The 22,180-nt window shown below is 38.0% G+C and overlaps 1 long non-coding RNA gene across 1 annotated transcript in view; it reads right to left on the bottom strand.

Moving 5' to 3' along the window:
• LOC114087492 (uncharacterized) overlaps positions 1–22,180 on the bottom strand; it is a 79,169-nt gene that overhangs the window by 6,709 nt on the left and 50,280 nt on the right. Inside the window, exon 3 of the long non-coding RNA XR_003581834.2 lies at positions 18,436–18,570. This is a non-coding gene — a long non-coding RNA (uncharacterized lncRNA). The remainder of the gene's footprint in view (positions 1–18,435; positions 18,571–22,180) is intronic.

The following is a 22,180-nucleotide window of genomic DNA, read 5'->3' as shown; positions in this document are numbered from 1 at the left end:
ATCACTAGGAAGACTCAATGAAACTCAGATTGCCGAGCCCCACCCCCAAATTCCTAATTCCAGAGGTCTAAAGTGAGGCTCAAAAACCTGAATTTCCAGCAAACTTCTAGTTGATGCTGATTACACTGGTTTGGAGATGACATTTTGGGAATTGCTGGTCTAGCCCTTCAGGGATACTTGGAGAAAGTAAAGTAAGGTTTCCCTTCATCTGAATCCTATTTTATTCCTACATGTAGATATATATAATATGTCATAACAAAAATGTACAGTGACATATATAACAACCATGTTATCCCTTAAATTATAAATTCATAAAATGAAAAATATTAATAGCTACCAATGAGTGTTTATTGGGAGCAGGTCACTGTGGTAACCGCTTATGATACATTGCTTATTTTAATCTTCACAACAAATCTGTAAGGTGAGATTATCCCTATTTTCCAGATGAGTAAGCTGAGCCCCAGAGAGGTTAAGAGACTGGCCAGCTAGAAAGTGGTGACACTGGCGTCTGTACCCATGTCAGGCTTCAGAACCCAAGCACTCGACTTTTGTTCCATATTGCCTTTACCTCTGGAATAACCAATGGGGCTTTTCCTGACCCCACCTCAATCCACAAACCTGATAGCTGATTACAATTTAGAGCAACGACAAGTACAGCCATCAAGTTCATACTGAGAAGCTGGTAATGGGGAAAGGCAATATAGAATGTGCTTCCTCTCCCCTGAAATGAACCACTCACCCTGCTGAGAGGAAAGAAGACCAGAAGAAACAAAATTGAAGACATTAATAAAAGATCCAGGTAGCATTCTTCTTCTTGATCTCCCAAACCACAAAAAAGATTCCTCCGCAATACATTCATTTCCTACCTCAGTCTCAGGGGCATCATTTGCAAACACAATAAAGAAAATGACTAACTGCAGTTTCGAGGAAATATTTTGGCATCCTTTGGTTTGGTTCTCTCTGGTGAGTGAGATATTTCAGAAAATGTTGAAGTCCCAAAGTTTAAGAGGACACAACAGAAGACACCAATAGTTTCTTAGCGGTCCTAGAAGTTTGATGATAAAAAAGAAGAACAAGGAGGGGCGGAGGAGGAAGAAGAGGAGGAGGAGGAGATATGTGGCCAGATTGGCCCAGTCAGAAAGCTAATAAAATGTCAAGAACACAGAGACTGGGAAAATGGAGACAAGCTGCTCTTTAAATAACTGGGAGCAAAGTGCCATCTTTCTTTTTAAAGTTGATGGCATGTTCATTCTTTAGATTTTTATAGTTTTCCTAAGTTTTAAGGAAGGAAAATGTGAAACCATTAAATACTAAATGGACAGAGTATTAAAATGAAGGCACTTTATTTTATTGTTCTGAAAACCCTAATGAGCTCCAGACTATTAACTACATTCCATCAGTTTTTGAAAGAAGAAATGTCCAATGCATTTCCAGAAGGCAAGTTAGATTGATAGCTACTTAATTTATCTTAGAATTATAAAATTTTAAAAATATGCTAAATGCATAGAAAAAAAAATGGCACATTATACTCTTCCTTTAGGGTATGTCCAGATCAAAATCGTCTTGCTTTCTGTGATAAGGCTTGTTATGGTTTGGATATGAAGTGTCCCTCAAAACCACTCTTGTTAGGCAATGGAGAAATATTCAGAGGTGAAATTATTAGATTATGAGAGCTGTAACCTAAATAAGGGATTAATTCTTTTGATGGATTAACCATTTGAATAGATTACTGGGTGGTGACTGTGGGGCATGACTAGAGGAAGTAGGTCACTGGAAGCATCCTCTTGGTGATTATATTTTATCTCTGGCTTCTGGCTCTCTGTCTGTCTGCTTCCTGGTTGTCAGGAGCTGAGCTGAACTCCTCCACCACGCCCTTCTGCCATGATGTTCTGCCTCACAACCTGCCCAGAGCAATGAAGTTGGCCAACCAGGGACTGAACCTCTGAAACCATGAGCCAAAATAAATTTATCCTCTTCTAAGTTGTTTTTCTCATGTATTTTGGTTACAGAAACAAAAAGCTGACTAACTTTAGGCTTTTAGAGACATTAACCTTATAAAACTACTGCCTCAGTCTATAAGAGGTCATTCTGCTACATGGCTGATGATGTCAGCTTAGTTGACATTGATCTTATATGCATCTGGGGTTGAGCAACCTAATATCTAATTAGCATCAGTGTTCGTGCATAACTCAGAATTAAATATTAAATTGATTCTTATGCCTCTTTCTCATACTGAACTTGTAATTGGCAAATCCTGTCAAATCCACCTTCAAAATTCATCTCAAATCCAGCCTGTCTACCTTTACCACCTCCACCATAGGTCAAACCACCAGCATCATTCACTTAGACTATTGAATTGGGCTTCATCCTGCTTCTGTTTCTACAGAATATTCTGCCCAGGGTGGTCAAAGTAATCTTTCAAAAACCAAAGTTAGGTTATCTCCACAGCTCAAACCTTCCAATGACAACCCATGTCACTTGGAATAAAATCCAACGTCATTACAACAGACTGCAAAGTTCAACTAGCTCTGACACTGAGACATCTCTCAGACCGAATTCCTACCTCTCTTTCAGTGTTTTGTAGACTTGACCATCTAAATGCTGCACAGGAATCACAGTACTTTAAACCTTTTTCTCCTTCCTCAAAATCCTCCCATTCTCACTCCTAGCTGATAGCTTTGCTCCCAATGTGCTAAGAAAGCAATATCAATTAGAAGAAAGTTCCTTGCTCCCACCTCCATATTTACCACCTACAAGCATCTGTGCCATTTTCTTTGCCCTCCCACTGGACACACTGGCCATGCTTCTGCTCAAAGCCAATTTCTCTTCTTGTTCACTACATTCCTTTCCTCTCACCTCCGTCAATTCTCTCTTCTCACTCCTAGCTCATCAATTTCCCCCGCCTCCTGGATTAGTCTCATCACTACACAAACATGCTATAGTTCTCCCTTTCTAAAAATAAAACCACCCCATGGCAACAAAACCTCTCTAAAAAGATGTCGATACTTCCTCTCCTCTCATTCACTCTGGATCCCACCTCGACTACTCAAAGTAAATTTTTAAATATAATGTGTCAGAATGTACCTTGCATGACCCATCAGCATTTTTTACATAATCCATCACTCACTCCTGGAACAATTTCTTCACTTGACTTCCAGGATGTCACAAAAATTCAGGTTTTGCTCCTGGTCACCTACTTTCCTCCACCCCACTCATTCCTTCTCCCACTCCTAGTCTTGGCTTCTCTGACGTCATCGCCTATCATGCTTCCTTCTCCCTAACTAGCTACACAAATTGGTCTTGTTGTTGTTCCTCGGGTTTATCTCCTTAACAAGCTCTATCATTGTTCTTATCTCTACCTGGGGTACTCTTCCTTCAGCTCCTTTCAGTTTTTGATCAGTGTCACATAATGAATGATCCCTTCCCTGACCCCATACTTGAAATGGCAAAATCCACTGCCCTTCAACTTCTTTTTCTCCATGGAGCTTACCACCTTCTAAAATATAACAAAATTTACTTATTTGATTCAGGTCTTCCATTTGGCCAGAATATGGCCACTTCATCATTAAAAAGGCATTTACCAGATAGCTTTGATTCCAGATACCTAGCAATATGCATTTAGTAAATAATCATCAAATTAATGAAGCTAGTAGTCTTAGATTCTAGCATAAAGTTAAAAGATATATCGCTACTAAGGACTATACATTAAAAAGAAGAGACATACCAAAATAATGAGCAAAAATATTCAATAATAAAAAGTGTATACTAAGTTCCCAATACATTGTTCACTGTACAGCAAGCTCTGACATTCATTGTCTCTAGAATGATGTCCATGGTCATGTTGGGAGATACTTAACCATTCTTGAAAAGAGATGCCCCTCAAATCCTTGAGTCAGTGCTCTATATAACTAAATGAGTAGAGAGAATTAGATCCTGCTTGACACATACAGTCACTGGTCCTTAAATGCTGCCATCCCATTAGTAGTTTGCTCTTAAATTTTTCCAACTCTTCACATGAACATGGTTATTTTATAGAAACAATTCTAAAGCAACACAAGCAGCCGGATCATTTCAAGCCAAACTAATGACTCCAGAACATGCAAGGCATGACTTCTCTGTACAAATCCACTTCAGAGCAGGGGTCAAAATCATTAAACTGATGGTAAGCTTGAATCACTAGGTCCAGAGTGTCCCATGACTCCAGAGGATTGAGATTTGTAAGAAAGAATGCTAGATGCAGGGAACATGTATAAACACTCTAGAAGATTCTTTATACAAATGCCTTTTGTCTGAAATCAAAACTCAAAAAAATAGGACTCAAAGTTCCTACTTTTAAATGAAAAATATCTTTTCAAAGACTTTTAAGAGTTAATTGTAAAAGGAAAAAATTCTAAGCATGAAGTAAGAAGATATCAGTGCTTGACTTGAGTAAGTATTCTATTAAATCTTTTCTTTTCTGTTTAAAATGTTCCCTAGAAGGGTCCAGTTCCTTTAAGTGTAAAAGTTCAAGCTTAACAATTTCTGAGAGCTTTGGTGTTGGTATGATGACCAACTTTCTCCTACCTTCTACACCTCTCACCCCTGAAGAAGTGTCTTTCTTGAGAACTGAGTTGTAAGTGACTTGGCCATAGGATGTGCCACAGGAGATGAAGATGAGAATCCATGTTTGCTGAGTTTTAACTTCAAATTTAAATATAAGGTCTGCTGTAACAAGGAAATCCTCCTCCACAGACCTAGACAGCTCCTCACCAAACCACTTCTGTTCCCCTTGGGCATACATCTATACTACATCCCCCCAGCCTTTCTTGCAGTCAGGTACACCAGCCCATGGAAGGTGAGGGGAAATGGAGCATGCCACCCCCAGGCCTCACCTACGGAAAAGCTTTCCAGGCAATGCTAGCTTGACACCAATGGGCATAACAACCTTAAAAATCCTGGGTTAGACGCAGCAGAGCTACAGATGAAAGGACCCCAGGAAGGAGCCATGAACCACTACTTAGAATTGTACATTTAAAGAGAAACAACTTGGGACATGACATAGATAATAAAATAAACCTTTGGTAAGTCGTTGTTGTTGTTACAGCAGCTCTCATTATCTTAACAAACATAGTTCATAGATTTAAAGTAAATTTCTAATGACTGATCCAGTTAAGGTAGCAACTGTACAGCAAACTCTAACATTCATTGTCTCTAGTATTCAAATCCAACGTGCTTGCAGCATCTGTAAGTAGGCAGACAGCAGGGTCTGCCTTTCAATGTCTAAAGCCTTCAGTGAGCTCAGAACTTGAGCCTTCTATAAATAAGAAAAAAGTTTGCTGTTGCTAGTGTTGAATAAAAATACTCAAGGCCTTTTTTACTCTTAATATCTCTTCTCCCAACCCCAACCTTGGAGAAGCCAGAAATATTGGAAAGAAGAGAAACGAGCTAGGAAGAAAAGGAAACTATCCTTGAGCCATGGATGAGACCTGGGCAAGGTGAGGGAGAAGCTTTGGATTCAACATAAAATTGAAGTTCCATTTTTCATGGACAGGACTTTCAAAGGATAGAAATAGGTCAGTGATCAAAATGAAGAAAAGGGGGAAAAAAACAGATGGGAAAACAGAAAACAAACATAAACATAAAAGATATATATATATATATCACATCATTTCAATAATCATATTAAAAGTAAATGATCTAATTCCCTAATTAAAAGGTAAGGATTCTCAAATTAGATAACCCAACATCATATTACTTATAGGAAATCATACCTTAACAAATTAACATTATAAGGAACAAGAAAAATGACATCACTACAGATTTGACACATATTAAAATTACAACAAAAGAATATTATAAGCAATTTAACACCAATAAATTTGGCATAGGTAGAATTGACCAGTCACTCAAAACATACAAATTATCAACGCTCTTTTGTGAAAAAAAAATAGATAACATAATTAATTCTATACCTATATCAAATTTTGAATTTATAGATTAAAAACTTCCCACAAAGAAAACTCCTGGTCCAAATGCTTTTACTGGTGAGTTCTACCAACATTCAAGAAGAATAAAATCTATTTACACTAACTCTTTCAGAAAAGTCATCCAGATAGGAAAAGAACAGGTAAACCAGTAAATCTTCTGTTATTCACAGATGATATACTCATTTATGTGGAAAATTCAATGGAATCTGCAAAAATAATTTTTTAAAGTAAAACTAATAAGTAAATTTAGCAAGGTTATAGGCTATAAAATCAATATCCCCCCAAAACACCTTGTATTTCAAGCAATGAACACTTGAAAATTGAAAATTTAAAATATTTATAATGGCAAAAATATGAAATAGGTATAAATCTTCAAAAGATTACAAGATCTAGAAACATAGAACTATAAAAACTGCTGAAAAAAAAACTTTAAAAGAATACCTATCTATTTAGATGAATACCAGGACCACAGTTTAGAAGACTTAATTTTGTTAAATATCAATTCTTCCCAAATTGAACTAGAAAACCAGTATAATCTAGTGGAGCTCCTAGTAGGCTTTCTGTGAAAAACACAAGTAGAGGCAAAAACTATAAAACAGTTTTAAAGCAATTTAATAAGAAAGGTATAGAATGTATAGAATCTTCTCAAAATATATAATGCAGATTCTGAAAAAAATGAAAAAGCATTCCATGATCTTGAAAGGGAAGGATAAATGTAAATTTTTTAATTCTCAAAAAATTAATGTACAAATTAAATGCAATTTCAATAAGTAGCCCAACACTTTTTTAAATTGAGTATTCAAAATTGTATGTGAAAGAAAATATAACCAAAAAGTATGAAAAAATGGTATGGAAAGATTTTTCTTACCAAATTTCAGGATTTATTATGAAGCCATAAGCTCAAATAGGAACAAATAAATGGAGCAATAAAACAGAACAGATACTCCAAAAATACATCCCGGTATAAATAAGTGTTTAATATATTATAAAGGTGATATATATTCAATAAGTTAAAATGATGGATTATTTAATATAATCACTAGTAAATCCTAGGTAGTCATCTACAAGAAAATAAAAATGAACTATGTCCTTTAATGAATACAAAAATAAGTTTCAAAAGGATTAAAGTTTTAACAAAATTAAGAATATCTTTTAAAAAATCTCATCACTCTCATTACCCAAGAGTATCTCAAAATTGTGACTACTTCTTAACTATGACTAGAAATCTAAAAGCTAAATCTGGCTGCATTCAACTACATAAAAAAATTTAAAGTTATTGAAGAGCAATGGACCTCATAAACAAAGATAATGTACAAAAAGTTGGAAAACATTTATAACAGGTAATAAATAAAAGCTTATTTTATAATATGCAAAAATCTCTTCTAAATAGAAGAGAGACAAAAACCCAGTAAAATAATGGGCAAAGAATTTGCAGATGAGTAAATCAACAAACAAATAAAAAGATGTACAAATTCACAAAGCAATAAGTATAGGTATGCAAATTGCAGTAACAACATGGTCATTACCTTATATCCATCAGGTTGACAAAAATTATAGAACCACAATCACTTATACAGGTTAAGGCAGAACAAAAAGAATACTTAAAAAAAAAAAAAAGGAATACTCTGAGATACTGCTGGTGGAGACAGGAAGTGATTTAACCTTTGGAGAGGCAATCTAGCATCATCTCCTATAAAAGAAACTGTGAGATACACACACACACACACACACACACATACACACACATACATATATACATATACAAATTGGAATATTTACTCAGCAATCAAAGAAAATAAAATCATGGCATTTGCAGGTAAGTGGATGGAGTTAGAGAAGATAATGCTAAGTGAAGTTAGCCAATCCCAAAAAAACAAATGCTGAATGTTTTCTCTGATATAAGGAGGCTGATTCATAGTGGGGTTGAGAGGGGGAGCAAGGGAGGATTAGACTAACTCTAGATAGGACAAAGGGATGGGAGGGGAAGGAAGGGGGCATGGGGATAGGAAAGACAGTGGAATGAAATGGACATCATTACCCTAAGTACATGTATGAAGACATGAAAGGTATGAATATACTTTGTATGCAACCAGAGATATGAAAAATGGTGCTCCATATGTGTAATATGAAGTATAATGCATTCTGCTGTCATATATACAAATTAGAATTTTTAAAAACATATATTCACACTAGGACCCACCCAGCAAAAACATTCATGGCTATTCTATAAAAATAAGAATATTTATTTGTAAATATGTAAATAAAAAGATATTAATTGCAGCATTGTAAATGGGGATAAAAGAAGAAAAACAAAAGCAATGCCCATCAATAGGAAAATGGCTTTATAAAAATTCCAGTCATTAAAAATAGTGAATTATAGTCTACTAGATGACTTGGAGAATGTTTAAATGAGACATTTTTGAATGAAAAAAAAAACCTAAATCCATAAAACATGTAACATATGAACCTACTTTCATTAAAAATAAATCACATATACAGCTTTGTGGGTATACATAATGTGTGAATGTATACATATTTGTATTTTATATGGAGATTACATGAGGATAGTAGATATATAAATATATATCATTTAAAAAGATATATATATATAAAATTTTAAATATTTTAAGGAAAAAAAGATGAAAGCACCAATAATAATAAAATGACTTCTCCAATCATCAAAGAAATCCAAAAAAATAATGATAAGATTTTTCCTTGGAGGATTAGAGAATATTTTAAAAATTGGTAATATCCACTGGTTGTGTAGATGAAAAGAATTAAATACTTTCAAGTGTTTGTAAGTGTAAATTATCAGAACCTTACTGGAGGATACTTTTGCAGTGTTTATGAAGAGCCTTTAAATAACCACCGTGCAATCAGACATAAATATATATTTTTTAAAAAGAATGTGAGTAATATCAAGAAATTGTAAGCAAATTAATGAATGAAACAATGTATGTAAATTGTATAACACAAGCTTAGAATATCAACTAGCACTCAGAAAATGTCCTGACTGAAGGATTAATTAATCAAGGGGGAGCCTAGCTCACTAAGACAGAAAAACATGATAAAGTATTTAACAAATGGCACTAGCATCCTGGAATGGAAAACAATGCAAATTTTCAAAATGATACTGGGAATCTATATTCATGACCTAGAAAGACACTCCCAAAACACAAAATTTTATTAAAGAGAAAAAGAAAGTTGTGAAGCTGAATCCATTCTTGAAAAATGTATTGCAACTGCACTTTTGTAGAAAAAAATCTGGAAAACTGTGCACAAAATAATAACAGTAGTCATATCTGAGTGGTGGAAATTTTTTGACGTTCTTTTTTTTTTAACTCCATTCTTTCAGTTTTTCCATGAGAGTGCATTTTTGCATAGCTTTTAAACTTTCCAAAGCATAACAGTATGGATGAGTGTTGGGATATGGAATAAGAATTCCTGCTCCAAACTTAATAGCAATGTAACATTAGATATTTGACTGTTAAAAATTTATTTTCTCATCTGTTCATTAATACCATAAAACGAAAGTACCCATCTCCTGGTCCTTCTTAGACAATTGACATTTACTGTACATGAATTCACAGCAAAATCAGAAGGAGGGTGCATGCTGACCTTAGTTCATGCTAGCAAAATTTTTATGTTGTTCTAATGCATATTTAAAAGACTGGAACAGACGTAGGAACTTACATGGTTATTTTCAAACATCTCATGACTTGAAAGAACAGGTGTTGGAGAAAAGTGTGTCTACATATTTGCTAGGCAAGCATTCTCAAGTTTCTTTTCTAATCGTGGAAAAGATGATACATTAATGGAACTATTACCCCTACTTTCTGAAAACAGTCAAGCAACCAGATGCATGAAATCCACATTCAGGAGCAATGAAGTCATGGGTAAGAGTCCCAAGCATTCTAGCAACGAAGCTAAAAGAGTTGCATAGCCTACAAGTCTCAGCAAGTTTTCCCAGGTCCACCATGTACCTAATAAAACTTTTCCAAGGACTACTGAAGAATTTCCAATTCATCTATCATGACCTTTGGATCAACTCCAACAAAACACAAAGTGTCCCTGATGGGGATGTTTAGGGATGCAATTGTTGCATGCATGGAAATATTTGATTCACAGATGGAAAGAGGAAAGAAGGAGAGGACATTCCGTTCTGGGACCAAAAGACTACAGTGACAATGAAGAGTAGGAAGTGGGATGGATGCCTCCACTTGCCTTGTGGGGGGAAGAGAAGGGAGGAAAGTGAGACTTCACAAGGAGCTTCTGCATCACACACCAGCCCAGCGCCAGCACCATTCTTGGGAGCTGTGAATTCCTTTCAAATGAAAGCAAGTGATACTGCTTCAAGAATGAACAAGAAAGCTGAGCATTGAGGATAGTTCAGTGTGGAGTTAAACAAAAATGATGCAAGACAACGCACTTTTTTATTGGGGGGCAGGGGGCAGGTACCGGGGATTGAACTCAGGGCACTTGACCACTGAGCCACATTCCCAGTCCTATTTTGTATTCTATTTGGAGACAGGGTCTCATTGAGTTGCTTAGTGTCTCGCTTGTTGCTGAGACTGGCTTTGAACTCCCAATCCTCCTGCCTCAGCCTCCCAAGCTGCTGGGATTTCAGGCATGTGCCACCGCGCCCAGCCAAGCCAACCCTCTTAAAAGTCAGCCGTCATCTACAGCCTGGGCTTGTGCAATGGCCTCTTCACTGCCCTCCCTGTTTACCTCTTGCCTTCCATTAGTTTACCTTCCAGAGTGATCTTCTTAAACCACAAATCAGATCATGTGCTAAAGGTTTCTCTTCACAGTTACAATATCCAAAGTCACCAACGGTGGCCTAGAGAGTAATGATGATTCTTAGTTTTCCTTTTACAAACTTGGTTTACGGCTATGGAGGGTACACCCTACCCCACACTCCGATGGATCATTCCTTTGCTTGATCCAGGTCTCCTGTCAAACATCTGCTGAAAGACTCCATCTCTGTTGAAGAATGGTGTTCTATCACCAGTCCCTGCTTTGATTTTTTTTCTAATGCTTTATCACTATCCATTCCATCACATTTTTATTTCTTAATATCTTGCTGGTTGGAATTATGCCCTGAGATGGCATCACTTGGTCATCTTCACTTGCTTGCTCCCAGCACTGACAGCCATGCCTGGCACTGGGCAGAGGCTCAAGCAATAATCAATAAATGAATGAATGGGCAAGTGAATGACTCTCTGGCCCTGCCTGGCCAGTATTCATTCAGGCTGCACTTGTACTGAGCATTACTTGAGCTAGTGATTTGTAGAATCCATGACAACAAGTACAACATTTACACTATCAAACTAAATTTGTCTTTTCCTTCTGATGACTTTGCCAGGTTCGAGTTGTCATGGGCATTGTCTGTGGAAAATGCCTCTAAGACAAGCCCTGAGTATGGCTTTCTGGCAGTCAACTTCTATATATGGGAACTTCCCCAGCCCCATGGTTCAGGCTTGAGGGTCTTTGCCTACCTATTAGACACTCGTAACCTTGAACTTTGCCTCTCTGCATGCAAGAGCTGAGCAAGGAACTAAGAGTCAACCTGACCTTGTGCTTCTTATTAAAATGTCCTGAAAAATACACAATACAAAAAAAGAAATCACCCAAATCCCAGCACATCCAATTTCTGTTGAAACAAGCCATACATTGTCACCGAAGTAAGGAAATTGAGTCTCTGAGTGTTAAAAGGATGTGCCTGAGTTTGTGTCACTGGTGTCAATGCCCAAATGCCTAGCTCCACATCTGTCTGGCCCCCAAATCTAGGTACCTTCTAAAACATAAAGGATGCCAGTTTTTAAAAGGAAAATGGATTTTTCTAAACTTTTTAAATGGCTCATGTCCCAAAGGAGACCTGAAAAACATATTCTTGACTGGATGGTAAACAGTTGTCAACAACAGCTCCCCAGTGACTCAAATTCCAACACAGCCTATCAACCAGTTCGGTTTTCCCCAGCTTTAAAGACAGGCTATAGATGGATGGATATACTTCGGCCACACCTCAGCTGAGAACTCCTCCCTTGGCCTGGAATAAGAGGCACATCTGCCTTTGTTCTTCTGTTGCCAATAAATGGTTGCTCTTGAATAATTAAACCGGAAGAAAAAGCTGACCTTTAGTGCAACTCTCAGGGAGCGTAACAGGTACCACTTAAATTACTCACAAACTAAATTTCTGTTTTCAGGTCTCAGAACCTGTCAGCAAGACTGTTGTGGGAGAATCTCCATCCCCCGTGGGAGGTTCAGGGAGTAGCTCCCCAAAGTTCGTGTTTCACTTTGTCTCAAAGTAGACGCTTGGGATCCCAGCTAAGAGACCCGAAGCACTCAAAACTGTAAGCCTAAACAGCATCTGACATCCCTAGGCTTTCGGGGATGGGGACACACCACATTGAGCCCTTCTCTTAAAAGTCTTAACCTGGGGATTGCTAAACTTGCATGCAGAGAGCTGCACAAACAGTCTAGCTCAATTCTCACTGCACCCAGCCTTGAACTTCACAAGGGAAGTCCACCATCTGCTTTTGGTTGTCTCTTGGCTTCCCTCTACCACCAATTTAACCCAAGGTACCATTTATGGGTCTGAAAAATGGCATCACATCTCTCACGATTCTTCATGATATCCACCCCAGAGCAGGTGGAGAGGAAAATCCTGAGAGAATGAAGATATAGGATGGCTGGTCACCCTGAAAGCCCACCCTCCAAGGCTTTGCTCATCCCCTGGTAGAAATGCTGGGCTCCAGGATGTGTGGGTGCAGGCTGAGATCCAGGGGGATGTCAAACAACTATTTCTTAGGGGTGAGGAGGCTTGTCTTACATCCTGAAAGAACAGAGAGGTCACCTGGGGCAACTACTCCTCTGGTTTCTGTCTCTATAGTTTTGCTTTTTCCAGAATGTCATATAAATGGAATTCTATAGTATGTAGTCTTTGGAGTCCATTTCTTTTATTCAGCATAATGCATTTGAGATCCATTTACATTATTGCTTATATCAACAGTCCTGCCTTTTTTATTGCTGGTAGTATTCCATTGAATGGATATACCATCAGTTGAAAGATATTGGGGTTATTTCTAATTTTTAGAGATCGTGTATAAACCACTATAAATATCTACCTGTGGATTTTATGTGAACATAATGTTTCCTTTCTCTTGGGTAAATATTGGGGAATGGTGCTGCTGGATCTATAGTGAGTGTATTGTTTAATTTTATAAGAAACTGACAAATTGTTTTTTAAAGTGTCTGTATTATTTTGTGTTCCCATCAGCCATGAATAAAAGTTTCCATTGCCTTTCATCCTTACCATTCTTGATATTGTTAGTTTGTCTTTAATTTTTACTTTAATTATTCCAATATGTTTGTAGTGTTATATCATTGTGGTTTTATTTCACATTTCCCCAATAACTAATGATGTTAGTTAGCATATTTTCATGGCTTGTTTGTTTTCTCATTGTTGAGTTTTGGTAGTTCTTCACATACTCTGAACACAAGTCTTCTGTCAGGTATGTGATTTAAAATATTTTCTTCCAATTTATTACTTGTTTTCATTCCTTTGGTGTCTTTCTTACAGTAAGAAGCTTTAAGTTTGATAAAATCTAACATCAAATTTTCCTTTTATGGATTGTTCTTTTGGTGTCAAGAATTGTTTTTGATAATCTCAACCCAGAACAGTCTGCCAATATCAAACACATTTCATAAGCATTATTAAAAATAAAAAGAATAGCCAAGTGCCGTGGCACGCACCGATAACCCCAAAGTTGAGGGAAACTGAGGCAGGAGGATTGTAAGTTCAAAACCAGCTTCAGCAACTTAGCAAGGCTGTAGGCAACTCAGCAAGACGCTGACTCAAAAATTAAAAAAATAAAAAGGGCTGAGGATGTGGATCAGTGGTGAAGCACCCCTGGGTTCAATCCCTGGTACAAATAAATAAATAATAAAAATAGAAGAATACAAGAAATTAGGGAAGTGCCCCAAGACCTCACCAGGAAGTAGCTGAGCTGAGATCAGCACTTCATCCAGGAGACCCTTACAGGAACTTAGCATGTTTAAATAGAACTTTATAGTCTTCAAAATACCTCCTTAGCCATGAATACATGGAAGTATACCGGGTGAGGGAAGAGCACTCAGGACCGACATTGGTACTGGCCACAAAGGAGAAGCTGAATAAATATTTGTTGAATTAAATTACAGAATGGATGAAACGACAAGAGAGCCCAAAACCCAGGCAGTTGGGAAGAGGAACTGGAGAGTGTGCTGTAGACATGTTCAGAGAGGGGGCTCAGTTCCAACCACTCACCTCTGCTGGCCTCAGGCCATGTCTAAGATCCAGCAAGGCTATAAAACCCAAATTCCCAGATAACTGAAACAAGTTTTAAAAATAAAAGGCAGCTAAACCAACAACTACCTGTCACTACCCTAATTTCCATATTCCTCTTTGCTTTGCATCCTTGAGTTGTTCCCTTACTTTCTTGAGAGCTCAAATATTCACTTGAAAGAATGTTTGTTATGGTCCATCCAGCATTTCCAAGTGCTTTTAGCAGGAGGGTTTCAGGTTATCTGGTTTGCCTCTATTACTGGAAACTGAAGCACACTTTAAAAAAACAGTATGTTTTTCAGGGTAATGGAATTCTACTTCATGCACTTAGCCTAACATTGCTCACCTAAAGTCACCCTACTTCAATATGTACTTGAAAAACCTACACCCAGTGAGTATATGCTCTGTCCTGTCTCCACCTCCCTGCCATAGGTCCACCTCCCTTCCCATACTAACACTCACTGAGGTCCATTTCCCCTTTCCTTCTCCTACTTCACTTCAGAGATCCTTCATCCCCTGTTCTCAAATTTGGGGAATCAATTGCCCAGCCCAAACCAAAACAGCATTCTCCCCAGTAACAGCTCAGTGCACAGACCAAACCAGATCATAGTCTCCTCCTTGATAGTTTGCAAAGTGTTTTTATAAACTATCATCTCATTTTAGTCTTCTTATTATCCCAGGACATAATAGAATAATACTGACCTTATTCTAAAGAAAGGGAAGAGGCTCAGAGGACTCAAGTAGTTTGCCTTTTCAACAGAGAAAGTGGTGGAGGTGGCTTCAATTCCAAGTCTCCTAGATGGATATCCATTTACCTTGGATCACAGCAGTCAGTACCAGACGGTAGGGAAGGGATAACTAGAATGTGTGTGTTTTTTTAATATATTTAGTTATGGATGGACAGAATATCTTTATTTATTTTTGTGTGGTACTGAGGATTGAACCCAGGGCCTCACACATGTGAGGCAGGCACTCTACCACTGAGTGACACCCCAGCCCCTAGAATGTGTTTCTTAAATGCTCTTTCCCATAACTAAAAGAGGGAAGATGATGAAGAAAATTTTGATATTAGGTTTATTAAGCTGATTGGATCCTATTTAATGGCCTGTGGATGCTAGAACAGGGAAATATCCAAACTGAATAAAAGCACCGTGGACATTATCAAGTACTTTCCCAATATGAGTACTAACATTATAGGTGACAAATAGCAGCACTGCTTGTTAAGTTATATATTCTTTTTGCTATATTTTTTATCAATTACCCTAGAGACAGTAACATTTGCATTTCTAGTACATTCTGCAACTGATTAGTGTAATTCTGATACACACTAATATCTGAGAACTATTTCCACTTTTGAAGGAAGGGTCCAAAGGACAGCCAACAAATGTGGGCAAGGGGATTTGATGTGAAAAGCTAGATGAGGGATGAGCAAAGCAATGGGGATCTATAGGGCCAGAGGGCAGGGACTGGTCCCCATCATAGTAACCTCCTTTACCTTACTGCTTGGGGAATGAGTGGTCAGGAAGCAGCTTCTTTCGTGAAGGTTAATTGGCTTCACAGCCATGCCAGCTTCTGAACTCCACACGGCGGCTGGGCATCTCTTACTTTTAAGTTTGTTGCAAGGTTCAGTGTTATTCTGACCATCAGGGAAGGAGGAGGTAGGAGGAATTTCCTGTAATAAAAGTATTTGGCTATCCTTCAGCATCTGTGAAGACATGGTCTTTAGACATAATTGTCAATATTTTAGACCACAAAAAAAAAAGTCAAAAAAAAAAAAAACTGAAATCACTGAAACCAATTTTTAGAGTACCCATCATTTTTCTTCAGACCTATTACTAAGAATCTATGACCAAACTTGGCATCAGCTGAAAGAATCAAGGTATCTGCGGATCATAGCTAGAGATGGTCAGGGGAAGCTGGACACAGATCAGATCTCCAGAGCAGTGAACTGGACTCAGGCTGCTGCATTCTCTGCTGATAGATGCATAGGTCAAACAGATGTGCAAGTCAATTCCCTTATATCTATATTTTAAAATATTTAAGCAAAGAATTGCATTCTTGTTTTAATTTTTTTAAAAAAATATTTTAAGACTATAATAAGGGTGAAAAGAAGAAATAGCACATTTTTTTGATGTGTATGAAATTTCCACCAAGGAATTCCTATATCATATTATTTTTCAGTAAAATTTTAAAACAAGGTTAATTTATATCTATTTACTTTGTACTATCCTTTATTATGGAATTTATTTATACCTTTGCCATCAAACACTACTGTTTCTGTTTTGTTTTGCTTTGTGTCAAGGAGACTATTTTAAATTTTCTGTGCCACAGCTATCTACTATTGGGGGTAGAGGTGGGGTTGTAGACTCAAGAAATCATAGACAGGTTCCTGAGATCTACAGAATGAGCTCTAAGTAGGTGACTTCAGCCAGGCATTCATAAACCTAGGGTCACCAACACATGTAAATATCTTATCTGGAATATTTCTCTTCAAAGACATACTTACTACTCTTCAAAAATTCAGAACACAGCACCACCCAAGGAGGGCTGAATGCTGCATTTTCTAAAACACTGTTGTCTAAAATATGTTCTGGAAACCACCAGATCCATGAGCTGCTTTGTGGGGGGAGAAAGCAATCTGTGAGCAAATCAATGTGCAAAGCCATGTTTTCTGACAATGAGGATAAAAACAGTAATTATAGCAGTGGAGACTCAGACCCTGGCAACATTATTATTCACAACTAAAATAGGAACAGCAATAGAGATCCCTTTGCTCAGTTCAATTGCACAACCCAAGAGGAAAGACTGAGCGGGTGTCAACACATAACACGAAGAAATTGCTCTGTAGTCTTGCACACAGAGGAAGTATGGAACTTGATCTCTGTCCTTCTTAGCTGCAAAAGGCACAATGTTCCCCAAGAGCAGGACAGAGGGGTCAAGACTCTCTGACAAAAGTTCTCCAGCACACAATCCCTTCCTTCAAGCACTCAACATTTAACAATGATTTTCTTTCTTTGCTTCACTCATTTACTGTCTATGTCTCCAACCTAGAATGTACGCTCCAAGAGAAGAGAACCATGTCATTCACGTTTCCAGTTGACCTAGCAGCCAGATTGACATAAAACATAAATATTTGTAACTAAGTAAATGGGTGAAGTCCCTGATTAAGGCCTGACTTTTAAGGTCTAAAGTTTACTAAGAGTCATCAAAGAGATGGATTTTCAAGAGAACTGGAAAAACATGTCATGCAAATCCCCAGAACGACATCTAGACCATATCAGTTTTTCTCTGTCCCTTCCCCACAAGCCCATCCTACTTGCATTCCCAAGGTCAGCTTTGTTTCACTGTGTCTCCCGGAACCATTCAAAGGTCACAATGTGGGGGGTCACAGGTTTACAGCTGACTTCCAATTTTGCCAGACAACTCTGCTTGTCTTTACATTTTAAATAAATCTTGTTGACTGAGATTCGACTAGGCTCTTCCCTGAGCTGTGCCCTCAGTCCTGGCCAGTCCACATGAGCCTGGGCTCAAGAGGACAAAGCAGCTTTGGTCTTTCAAACATGAGAAAGCAGAGCTTGGTGGAGCCCTGAGGGAGGGCAGAATGGTGTACCCACTCCTCCCACAAGGGATTGCTCATCTAAAGTGGAAATTGCGCTTATCACTCAGTCTTTTGAACAATTGCTTTTGAACAATTCCCTTCAGAGCAAAGGAACTCATTCTGCAGGCCAAAATGCTGATCAGATAATGAAAGTTAGAAGAGTAATTATAACATCCAACACTTAGGTGGTATGTACCAAGAGCCTGTGCTCTGCTAGGCATGGCGTATGCATGGTTATCACAATCCATCCCCTCAAACACCCTACAATGCAGATCCTGCTGTTGCTACCATTTTACAGAAGATGAAAGCTCAATACCTATTAAATCAAACAATAAAAACCCAAGGTAACAATCAAAGCAACCCAGGCCCCTTGCTGCTGTCCCACATATCCAATGTAACAAGCAGCAACAGGTAAGATAGAAGGATTGGAGTCCTAGTAAAGTGTCTGCCTCTCCGGGCCACAAAGTGGCACCTGAGAAAGACTCCATGGTATCCATTCAGCTCATTTTGATGCACGTGCTATAGGTCTAAACAGACTCCGGTACCTGCATTAGTCACCGCAGAGCCTTTAATCCATGACTCAATGCATTACTCAGCTCCTGGTACTGGGGAGGAGCGGTGGGAAGTCGAGCTCAGTTATACATGGATGAAAACAATAATAATCTTGAAAACATCTGCACCTGTGAAGAAAGGGCCATAGTTTGAAAACATTGGACTGTTTAAATGTTTGATAATTTGACATTTAAAAGGCTTGCCATGGATCTTATTTTGAAGCACACAGTATCTTCATGTGAGTGATCAAATTTTAAATATTCATCCTATAAGCAAGAGTAACCCCAATCAAAAGTGAGTCACTGACCTTTTCTTTAGTGTTTTATTTCAGTAAGCCAGAATAAACACATGAAATTGTTACTATGGAACCAAAGGTACTGAAAGGACCCAGCCTCTCATTAAAAAATTGACACACCAGCAGGAAAAAAAATGATGGATGTTGTAGTTATTTTAGGGAAAATCATATCCCAAATGTTGAGGTTAAGTCAGCCACCCCTTTTCGTCAAGGAAAAAAAAAATTTCCGAAAAATGGTTTGAATTAATGCCATGGATATTTATAACAACAGTCTGGTTAGGGAACTTATTTGCTATTCATCAAGTAAATGTCCCCAAGGATTAAAAGTGCCCAAAGAAAATATTTTTGAAATAATAAATGATATGTCTTTTGGGGTGGGAAGCAGCTATGTTCACATTCAGCAATAAGACTGCTGAGTGCTCAAAGCCCAAGTCCACAGGATGGTACAATTCTGCAGTGCCTTTGGAAAAGATAGCAGGACATGTGTCTCCACTGTCATGACCAAATGACAGCCAGGCCTTTCTTAAGTTGATACCCAAGGAGTTGCCCCAGAGTGGTACTCAGATCTAAAATTAGAAAGGCATTGATAGTCTTTTTTTAAAACAATTCCTTAGGCTTTAGAGGGAAAAGAGGCATAACTTTTTAAAAGTATATCATTGGTAAATGCCATCCTCACTCTATTTAATTGACTCTTTTTAGTTGTACATGACAGTAAAGTCCATTTGATATCATTAAACAAGCATGGAATATATCTTATTCCAATTAGGGTCCCAGTCTTGTGGATGTACACAAGAATGGTGAGATTCACTATGTATTTGTATGTGTACGTAGGAAAATTATGTTAGATTCATTCCACTGTCTTTCCTATTTCTATTCCCCCCTCCCTTCTCTTCATTCCCCTTTGTCTAATCCACTGACTTCTATTCTCTCCCCATCCCCCTGCCCCTACCACTTGTTGGTTAGCTTCCATATATCAGAGAAAACATTCGACCTTTAGTTTGGGGGGATAGGCTTATTTTACTTAGCATGACACTCTCTAGATCCATCTATTTACTAGCAAATGTCATAAAGTCATTCTTAACAGCTGAGTAATACTCCATTGTGTATATATATACCACATTTTCTTCATCCATTCATCTGTTGAAGGGCACCTTGGCCGGTTCCAGGGCTTAGCTGTTGTGAATTGTGCTGCTATAAGCATTGAGATGGTGCATCACTGTTGTATGCTGATTTTAACTCCTTTGATTATATACTGAAGAGTGGGATAGCTGGGTCAAACGGTGGTTTCATTCCTAGTTTTTTTGAGGCATCTTCATACTACTTTCCAGAGTGATTGCACCAATTTGCAGTACCACCAACAATGCACGTGGGCATTTTCCCCACATCCTCACCAATGTTTATTGTTACTTGTATTCTTGATAATTGCCATTCTGTCTGGAATGAGACGAAATCTCAGTGTAGTTTTAATATGGATTTTTCTAATTGCTAGAGATATTGAATACTTTTTCTTATATTTGTGGACTGTTCATATTTCTTCTTTTGAGAAGTGTCTGTTCTGTTCCTTTGCTCATCTATTTTTTTGTTTTGTTATTTATTTTTATTCTGATTTGTTATATATGATAGTATATTACACATATAGAGCACAATTTTTCATACTCTGGTTGTATATAAAGTACATTCACACCATTCGTGTCTTCATACATGTACTTAGGGTAATGATACCATCTCATTCTACTATCTTTTTTATCCCCACGCCCACTCCTTGCCCATCTATTGATTGGGTCATTTGGGGTTTTTTGTTTTGTTTTGTTTTGTTTTGACACTAAGTTTTTTGAGTTCCTTGTTTGATGCCATCCCATTTATTTATTTTTTATTTTACTTCTTGCCTTTTAGGAGTCTTATTAAGAAAGTCAGTTCCTAAGCTGATATGTTTGAGTGTTGGGCTTATATTTTCTTCTAGTATGTGAGAGTTCATGATCTAATGCCTAGGTCTTTGATCCACTTTGAGTTTTGTAAAAATAGCAGGGGATGCAGAAATATTGTTCTGGTGATATGAAGTTTACAGAAGCACCACCCAAGTTGCCCTCCTGTAGGGTGACTCTGTGAGAGCCACCCAAGCATGCAGTGGCATCTAGAGCCAGACAGGGACGCTAACATGTTACCAAGGGCCAAAGAAGGCTCTGTGGGCGTGGGGAACGCATTGGGTTCTCCCTCCTGCCTGGTCTCCTTCTAGCCGTCTGGTACCAAGTGACCCAGCACCATATTGATCCTGTCTTTATTTCAAATGTCAATATTTTGTTCAGGTACAGATTTTTTTTGCATTAATTTTTTAAAATTTTATTTCAAATATTTAATATTTGTCTATTTATAAGTGATGCATTAAAAATATTTGTCTTGTTTATTGCATTTTGGACAACCCCTGAAACTTTGTGCCTGTGGCAAATGGTTCATTTACCTCACCCCGTACTCTACAGTGTTTCAGAAGAAGAGAGCCTGCTTCCCCAGAGGATTCTTTTTTTTTTTTTTTTTTTTTTTTTGATGATGAATTCTTTATTACAATCACAGTTTCTCAGATATTTCAGGCAAGGTAATAATTGTTATATCAGACCTTTAATTATAAAACCAAATTTCATCTGTCTGTATTTGCATTTATAAACAAACATCTAAATTATATACACATTTTCAAAAACACTATTCTTGAAAGAATCATAGACTCATCCCTGGAGGATTCTGCTCAAGGGCAGCCACTGACAGGGAGAATCAGCTCCCAGTTTCCCTCTGGGCAAAATCTTCTGCTCACAGAACTTCCCCTCCCTTAACCCATCAGTCCAGAGCCCACTCCGGCCCAAGCTGAAAGGCAGGACTGGAGTTCTGGCCTTGGAGTCCTGGTTCCAGCCTCTTGTCTGCCTTGTGTTAGCCCGGCCTCCAAGCTTTGTGTTAACTAGAGATAATAAAGACACCGACCTCCTGGATTTGCTGTGAGGATTCAATAGGGTAATAGGGTCAATCAATGAGAAGTGTTTAACTTTATTTTTGTACCAGAGACTGAACCCAGGAGTGCTTAACAACTGAGCCACACCCCCAGCTCTTTTTTTATTTATCATTTTGAGACAGGTCTCGCTAAGCTGCTTTGGGCCTTGCCAAGTTGCTGAGGCTGGCTTTGAACTTTCGATCCTCCTGCCTCAGCCTTCTGAGTTGCTGGGATTACAGGTGAGCACCACCGCACCCAGCTATAACAGAACTTTTGATCAGTGTCAGTCATTACTATTGTTCTCAAAACTTTGGTTCCTCCACTAGTTACTTCACCTCCCAGAATCTCAGATTCCTCTTTCATAAAATGAGGAAATATTAGCAATAACTCTTAAGGTTGCGGTAAAGATTACATGAGTTTCTGTAATGATGTCTGCACGTAGTGTTAACTACTGTTATTACAACACACGACT

Source organism: Marmota flaviventris, chromosome 4 (genome assembly GCF_047511675.1).
Source record: "Marmota flaviventris isolate mMarFla1 chromosome 4, mMarFla1.hap1, whole genome shotgun sequence".
Taxonomy (NCBI): Eukaryota; Metazoa; Chordata; class Mammalia; order Rodentia; family Sciuridae; genus Marmota; species Marmota flaviventris.
This window is presented reverse-complemented; position numbering and strand designations above follow the sequence as displayed.